The sequence below is a fragment of the Cnephaeus nilssonii genome, assembly GCF_951640355.1.
Source record: "Cnephaeus nilssonii genome assembly, chromosome: 1".
NCBI classification, from domain to species: Eukaryota; Metazoa; Chordata; class Mammalia; order Chiroptera; family Vespertilionidae; genus Cnephaeus; species Cnephaeus nilssonii.
In genome coordinates this window covers 18,213,579-18,222,827 of record NC_137072.1, presented here as the reverse complement: position 1 = coordinate 18,222,827, position 9,249 = coordinate 18,213,579, and positions in this window count along the sequence as shown.

Here is a 9,249-nt window from a genome sequence, read left to right as displayed (position 1 = left end):
CCCTTGGGAGCTTAGATTTATCTTAGCTAAGGTGCACCCTAATAAACCCCAGGCCTGGTCACCTCCACGTGGGGGTCAGTCACTGTTATGCCTTATGACAAATCGTGGATATGCAGCTTGGAGCCCACTCGGACTCTGTAACCAAGGCTGTAGAGCCACATAAAGGTTAGGAGAGGGCAGGCCCTCTCATTCCATACTCACACACTTTCACCAGACATTCACTCAAAGTTTAAAAAAACAGTCCACCCGTTTCCTGACTAATTTACCTGACGAAGTCCTATGACTTCCTGGGAGGTGATCATGCTCCCCTTCCACTCTCTTGGGGGTGGGCCTAACTATGTGGGCCCCCTACCTTACCATTTCTGTCAACAGGTCCAGAGGTGTCCATCCACTTTCTCCAGATGCTGGCCAGGTCCTAGGCTGAGGTCCGGGAGCACCCAGAGTCCCCCGTTTCAATTCTGATAAAATCAGCAGAGCACTCCTCCCGGAGTCCTGTCCCGTGCCCCACGTAGTTAGGCCCACACCAAGCCTGGTCCACTCACTGGAGGCCAAAAAGACCAAGAACGGTTGGCTTCCCGGTCCAGGGAACCAGTTGTTGCAGAAGACCAGAGAAAAACCAAGCAATGCTGTTATTATTTTTTTAATAAATCTTTATTGTTCATATTATTACAATTGTTCCTCTTTTTTCCCCCCATAGTTCCCCTCCACCTGGTTCCCACCCCACCCCCTTCCCTTACCCCCCCCCACACTGTCCTCATCCATAGGTGTACAATTTTTGTCCAGTCTCTTCCCCCACCCCCCACACCCCTTTCCCCTGAGAATTGTCAGTCCACTCCCTTTCTATGCCCCTGATTCTATTATATTCACCAGTTTATTCTGTTCATCAGATTTTTTATTCACTTGATTTTTAGATTCACTTTTTGATAGATATGTATTTGTTGTTCATAATTTTTATCTTTACCTCTTTTTCTTCTTCTTCTTCTTCTTCTTCTTCTTCTTCTTCTTCTTCTTCTTCTTCTTCTTCTTCTTCTTCTTCAAGAATACCTTTCAGCATTTCATATAATACTGCTTTGGCAGTGATGAACTCCTTTAGCTTTTTCTTATCTGTGAAGCTCTTTATCTAACCTTCAATTCTGAATGATAGCTTTGCTGGGTAGAGTAATCTTGGTTGTAGGTTCTTGCTATTCATCACTTTGAATATTTCCTGCCCCTCCCGTCTGGCCTGCATAGTTTCTGTTGAGAAATCAGCTGACAATTGTATGGGTGCTCCTTTGTAGGTAACTAACTATTTTTCTCTTGCTGCTTTTAATATTCTCTCTTTGTCTTTTGCTCTTGGCATTTTAATTATGATGTGTCTTGGTGTGGTCCTCTTTGGATTCCTTTTGTTTGGGGTTCTGTGCACTTCCTGGACTTGTAAGTCTATTTCTTTCACCAGGTGGGGGAAGTTTTCTGTCATTATTTCTTCAAATAGGTTTTCAGTATCTTGGTCTCCCTCTTCTTCTGGCACCCCCATAATTCAGATGTTGGTACGCTTGAAGTTGTCCCAGAGGCTCCTTACACTATCTTCATATTTTTAGATTCTTTTTTCTTTTTGCTTTTCTGGTTGGGTGTTTTTTGCTTCTTTGTATTTCAAATCTTTGACTTTATTCTTGCAATCCTCTAGTCTGCTGTTGGATCTCTGCATATTATTTTTTATTTCAGTCAGTGTATGCTTAATTTCTAGTTGGTCCTTTTTCATATCCTCGAGGGTCTTACTAAATTTATCGGCCTTTTTTAGAAAATTCTTGAAAAACCTTATAAGTGTGGTTTTGAACTCTATATCCAGTCATTTTCTTTCCTCCATTTCTGTCATTTGTGACCTGTTTCTTTGTCTCTGCATTTTGGCTGCTTCCCTGAGTTGATAGAGTGGCTTTGTGTGCTAGGTGTCCTATAGGGCCCAGTGGCTCAACCTCCCCAGTTATCTGAGATGGACACTCTTGGTGCACCCTTTTGTGGGCTGTGTGCACAGTCTTGTTGTAGTTAAGCCTTGATTGTTGTTGGTATCACTGGGAGGAATTGACCTCCAGGCCAATCGGCTATGAGGATCATCTGTGTCTACGCTGGGAGAACTTCTGTGCTGGAGACACCCTTATGAGACAAGACTTGCAAAAGCCTCTGTGCTCAGCTTGGATAGGGCAGAGTCTCAGGGCAGAGCAGACATCAATGGCTTCCCGTCAGCCCTGCCCTAAGAGGCTCCTGGGTCTCAGTGTCCTGCAGTAATCACTGCAAGCACATCTGAGAGAAAGCCGCCCTCAAGTTTCGCCCACTGCCAGACAGTCCAATTTCTCCCTGAATGAGTCTGGGTTCCCAGAGTCTCACTTGGAACTGGATTTCAGAGCCATCGGGAGCTTTTGTCTCCCTCCCAGTTGAGAAAGCCAGCCACGTACTCAGTTACCAGCCCTCTCCGCGCATGCAGGCCTCGGTACCTCTGCCTTCTGCAGCTTCTCTGACTCTCAGTGTGCTTTTCTCTTTCCTTCTAGTTGTAGAATTTCCACTCAGCCAGCCTTCCTGTGGTTCTGGATGATGTCTGTTTTGTCTTTTAGTTGTAGTTTTGAAATTGTTGTGCAAGGCAGCACTTTAGATGTTTACCTATGCCACCATCTTGGTTTCTCCCTCCCAAGCAATGCTTTTAGAGGAAAGGAGTTACATTGTTTAATATGCCAGTGGACTCAGGGAATAACTTCCCAAATCTGAGTAAAGTAACATGCAGGGGGCTTCTCTTATATCTTCCTGGGGTCTTTGTCCCACAAATGTGGATTATGCTTCTGGTCCTTTTCACAGGCTTTGCAAGAAGGCCCCCAGGTGTTGGCGGTCTCCAGGCCTTATCTGATGGTCTGGCCTGGTGCCAACGTTAATACCCCCCTCCTCTGGGCAGTGCACTGTTCACAGTTTTATGGCCTCTGTATTTAGATAACATGTTCTGCAAGATCAGTTTCTGGGAAAGAAGCAATGACTTAATTATAGGTTATCAAGAATGTACACTGGCATTGCTGGCACAGATCCAGATTGCTAGCCCCCCAAATATCAGGGTTACATTGGAATTATCCCTTTTTAGTCTTCTCAATAAAAAGTAAGACATATTTATGTTGGCTGTAGGAACTTGCTTGTAGTTATTTGAACTCTTTCTGGAAATAAAGCATGTGGGTATTTTTTTAGACATTCATATAAAAACAGATCCTGATGCTAGCCTTTCAGATGTTCTGAGAAATGAGTAGTTTGAACAAACTACTGGAATATTTGACTGACTTTAGAATTTCCCATCCATATATTGCATGTGATATAGAAGTAGTCATAATATGCACACACATACTTTGTTCTAGATGTGAACAAAAATGTAAAGGTTGTGTGTACATATATACACACTACTATTTTATAACTTGGAAAATCATAAAATGCATTCAAACTTGCCAAATATATAAAGATCATAAAATATTTTTATTTTTCTCACATCTTAAAGATCATAGGCTTCCTCCAAGTGAATGGGTCTGATCATTGAAGCTGAAAATATTTCTCTTCTCAAGATTCTGTTCTCCTGGGCTAATGCTTGACCTTTTGGGAGCATCTTCAGTATCAAGGGTATAAAAATAACCTGGCATTTACAAAGCACCTCGCTCCTCCTCAGCTCAAAGAGCTCATTGTTACAGGAGTTCTCACAGGCATTTCACTCACCAGTGTGTACTCCTTAAGGCACATGCCATTCTAAGGCCCTATTTTATTTATTTATTTGTTTGTTTGTTTGTTTACTTATTTATTTATTTTTATCAAGAAATTACTTATATTTCCCAATTCATTTAAAATATCAAAATTCCGGTAATCCATTTGCTTCATTTGTATCCCAAACATAAATATAAGTCAATTCTTCAATATCGATTACCATTTAGCAGCCTCACTTTCTTTTTTTTTTAATATATTTTTATTGATTTCAGAGAGGAAGGGAGAGGGGAGAGAGAGATAGAAAAATCAATGATGAAAGAGAATCATTGATTGGCTGACTTCTGCACGTCCCCTACTGGGAATGGAGCTGGCAACCCCCCGGCATGTGCCCTTGGCCAGAATCGAACTTAGGACCCTTCAGTCCACAGGCTGACACTCTATCCACTGAGCCAAACAGGCTAGTACCAGCCTCACTTTCTTGATTTTTAAAATTCTCCTTTTAAACTTCATCTGCCAGATATTTTGGTTTATTTGCCATAATTTTTTTTCTGCATTATAATACACATGTTTTTCATGTATGGGCTGTCTCCAGCCTCAGTGTTAAGAAACAGCCCCAAACCTGGAAGTAAATTAGTGCTTGATAATGATTGGTAGCGAAAATGGGCAAGAAATGCTGAAAACACTAGAAGTACAGAGGCCCACTCTGAAAGAGGCCGGATGTAACTGGGAGAAGATTGTTAAAGCCTAGTGCCAGTAATGCCAAACTGGAGAAGCATCAGAAAAGAACAACAAAATAAAAGGGGCGGGGGGGTATAAGTGTCCACAAGAAAGAAATAAAAACCATTAATAGCAAAAGCTGAAGTTGTGGATTGAACAAATAAGAGCAGAGATTAATAGTAATGGGACCAGCAAAATACAGACTGACAATTGTGCACCAAGTGTCCTCAACAAATGGGCTGTCTAGGGTCCTGAGGTATAAAGACAAAACAAAGAAGGAAGAAAGGAAGAAGGGAGGGAGGGAGAGAGGGAGGGAGGGTGGGAGAGAGGGAGGGAGGGAGGGAGGAAGGAAGGAAGGAAACTGTGAAAAGCACAATGCTATAGCACAATAATTATACTAATAATCAAATACTCAACACAATCATTTCACTCATCTTTAAAACATATACCTTTAATATCCCTGGTGAATAAAAGGGCACTGCATTACCAAATTAACACTGTGACCACAATAACTTGTGTTATGTTCACTAAAAGAAAATGTACTCTCTTCCATTCAGGAGTTCAATATCCAGCAAACATAAAACAAATCTAACACAGATAGATAGTTCATAAAAAGATGTACTCAAGATGTTTTAATTTTTTGTGAATCTCTTGACAAGTGGTTCTAAGGGAGCATTTAAAGATTTCTAGAAAATTACCTTCATGAGGTGGAAAAATCCAGTTATTATCCTTAACATCAACTTAAAATTTTTATTTTCATTTAGAAAATTTGGTTTGCTTGAAGGGTTTCTAAAACAACATACAATAAAGAATAAACTGTAAAAATCAAGTCAGAATGACTCTACACTTAGATATACAGAGAAAATGTAATTCCTATTTTCCAACATGGCTCTGATTTTCTTCCCAGGCCTTCACCCTTTTGGGAGAAGGGCACAGTTTGATTTGCCAATTACCAGTATTTCAGTCTCTTCTAGTTTAAGCACTTTCCTTTCTATTTATAAACATTCACTCTTTTTTTAAAAAAACTGTGCTGGTAAGAATCTATAATAATAAAAGCAAAATATGCTAATTAGACCAGACAGCTGAACAACCTTTCGGTTGTCATTCCAGATGTCCTTCCAGACGAAGCCACAGCAGCAGGGGCCAAGGCAGAAGCGATTAGGGGCAATGAGGCAGGCAGGCAGAGGGGTTAAAGGCCATCAGACAGGCAGGCAGAGGCGGTAAGGAGTGATCAGGCAGTCAGGCGAGCAGTTAGGGGAAATCAGGCAGGCAGGCAGAGTGGTTAGGGGCAATCAGGCAGCCAGGCAAGCAATTAGGGGCAATCAGGCAGGCAGGCAGGCAGGTGAGCGGTTAGGAGCCAGCAGTCCCGGATTTTGATAGGGATGTCTGATTGCCAGTTTAGGCCAGGTCCTGTGCGGGATTGGGCCTAAACCAGCAGTTGGACATCCCCCAAGGGGTCTCATATTGTGAAAAGGTGAACAAATTTCATGCACCGGGTCTCTAGTACTTAATATGAGATATACCCTCTTAACAGTATTACTGTCTGAAGATACTATGTTGTACAGCAAGTCTCTACAACTTACTCCTCTTGCATTACTGAAATGTTATACCCATTGATTAGCAAATTTTCATTTCCTCCTTCCCCCAGCCCCTGGCAACCACCATTTTATTTTTTGTTTCTGTGAGTTTGACTATTTTAGGTACCTCATAGAAGTAGAATTTTCTAGTATTTGTCCTCCTGTGATTGGCATATTTCACTTAGCAGAAAGTCTTTGGTATGACAAACTTGTATGTATTTGATGTCATATGTTGACCCTCCCTTTCTCCAGTGCATCTGGGTGGAGGAGGAGCCTTGTGGGGTTCTTATGATGACAGAGGTAAACATGGTCCTTGGGTCTGATTGGTTTGCTCACTTGGCCTGTGACTTCTAAATAGCTACCTCTGGCTAGTCTTTGCAATCTATGCTGCTACAATTGCTGGAGCCTGTTCCCCCAGAAACTTGCCCTCAGATTTTAAAATCCCCATTCCTGTGGACTTTGACAAATTTTCACCCCTGGACTCTCCAGTCTACTGGTACTTTTAACACCTCTACATCTCATAGTCAGGGCATAAAGAGTCATCTCGCTCTCTTGCACACCAAGCTAGGCCATGGGACTCAAAGTAGCTGCTCTACTCAACCCTCTGTTACCTGCTACCACTCTTATGCCATCACCGAAAGCATGTTAGAACTGCCTGTATTTAGAGTTTCTCCCAAAGGCTTACAACCTTCATCTGGCCCCTGTGTCATGGGAAGTATGCCATGAGCCTAAATATTCATGGAATCTCCCATGCTTCTCTGTGTTTCCTAAAGCCACTCCTCCCACTCAGTAGTTGAACCCAGAAGTTGAATTGGTAGAAGGATGAGAGCCTGGTACCTGAGCTTCTTCTCCCTCTCTCTCCCTTCTCTGTCCCACAATCCCACCAGACCAGAAGAGATAAGCTTCAGGGTTTTCCCTCGTCATATTTTCTTTCCAAGTCCTTATGAGTGGAAGAATATCTTCACCTGTAAGGCATACACTCTACCATGCCAGTTGTCAAGTCCTAATTTAGAAAACCCTCTTTCCCTACATAAAGCCAGGCATGCAAGCCTATTGTTGCATTGCAAAATCCTACTTGGGATGACAGAAGTTTGGTGTTAAATACTCTTCCTTTTTAGACTCCTGCTGTGCAATCTTCATCCAGACCACCATTTTAGGAAGATGGCTATATCAGACTTGCTGGGAAGATGGTCATTTTCAAAGAAGTACATAAAAGAAAAAAAAACATCAATTTGGAAAAAGTTATGTAAATATTGAAAACATATTACATAAATGAAAGTTACAAAAAAACTTAATGAGTTTTGAGTTCAGTATTCAGAACTTGGAGTGAGCAGTACTGTTTGGGTAATACTGAAGGGGCAAAGACTTTGGAGCTGGAGTGCTTGAAAATATCCGGAGGACCAGTCTGACTCATCTTATTTCAGGCTCCTTCCAGTACCATGTTCTCCTGGTCCTCTATGCTCCTCTCCTTTACCTGTTACAGAATCCCTGGACTATTCATTTTGGTGGGATAACTCTTCTTGACACATTCAGACTTTTTCTAAATTTTCCATAAATATTTTTTCTGAGATGGCATTGCTATTTCTTCAGTGCTTCTCTGTTACATGGCTTTCCTTTGTTAAATATTTATAATTTATCCTTATATCTTGACATAATAGTCCCCAAAAGTGAATTCTTATATTGCCTTCCCATAGTTCAGTCTCTTAGTTCACTTAGACACACAGACACAACACACATTCACACACACACACACACACACACACACACACACACATACTTTTTGTCAATTCCCAGCAGTGCTCCATAAATTCCACTTTATTTCATTAGTCATAACTTATGTATAAAAAATTTATTTTTCAATTATTTCTCATTCAATAATAAAAACATAATTTCTCATTTCTTCCCAAAGGCTGGGTTGGGAACTTAGCCATTTTATTCCATTTCCCTTGAGATTATAGGCATTTTCATTAAGAAAATGCAAAGAAATGTGTCACAAATGTTTGGACCAACAGCTTTGGTCAGGGAAAGGTGTCAGAACGTTTAATTGGGGTCATATTTTAAATGCAGCTAAGGGTCCTTTTTCTCCCCACTTTCTTGACTACTCCTAGGAATCTACAGAATATATGGATTTTGATATTAGAATCTAGACCTGAGATGAAATCATAGCTCTACAAAATTGCTATGTCATATTTCATGTTACTTCATTATCCTCATCATTTTAATGGAACTGGAAAACATTTATGGTACTGACCAAGGTGTCCAGCACCTTACATGCACAGAAGATAAATGTATATTCTCTATCTCACAGAGGAGAAATTTGAAGCCCAGAGAGCTTAAGTTGGTCTCAGTCTTCAGCTAAGTTATATTTTTGTTCCTCATCTCACTCTCCTCAAGACTAGAAATAATAGCCCAAATTGCCACCACACATACACACAACTGGATGGTATGAAGAGAGTGTCCTGAGCTTGCCAAACTTTAATATTCTCCTCTGGAAATTTGAAATCTCAGTCCAAGGATCCCCTGCCCATCAGGTTTTATCAACTTGCTGAGCTTTCGTTTATTTATCTGAAAAGATGAGATCTTAAACCCTTAGGTTCCTAACCCTTTCATAAGGTAATTGTATGGGGTAGACAGAATAATGACACCCAAGGATGTCCACATCCTAATCCTCGAAATCAATGAATACCTTAGGTCAGTGGTCGGCAAACTCATTAGTCAACAGAGCCAAATATCAACAGTACAACGATTGAAATTTCTTTTGAGAGCCAAATTTTTTAAACTTAAACTCCTTCTAACGCCACTTCTTCAAAATAGACTCACCCAGGCCGTGGTATTTTGTGGAAGAGCCACACTCAAGGGCCAAAGAGCCACATGTGGCTCGCGAGCCTCAGTTTGCTGACCACAGCCTTAGGTTACAAAACAAAGGAGAATTAAAATTACAGTTTAAATTAAGGTTTCTAATCAGCTGATCTTAAAACAGACAGATTCTCTTGGATTAGCTGGGTGGGCAATCACAGATCAACTAAAATGTGGATGAGGGAAGCAGAAGAGAATGTCAGAGTGATGCAGTGTGAGGACTCCGGCTGCTGTTGTTTGTGTTGGTCATGAACGAAAAACAAGGAAGGCAGGCAGCCTTTAGAAGCTGGAAAGGACAAGGAAACCAATTTACCTCTAAACCCCCCAGAAGGGAACTTAGTCCTAAACACCTCGATTTTAGACTAGTGAGACCATGTTGGACTTCTAACCTACAGAACGGTAACAG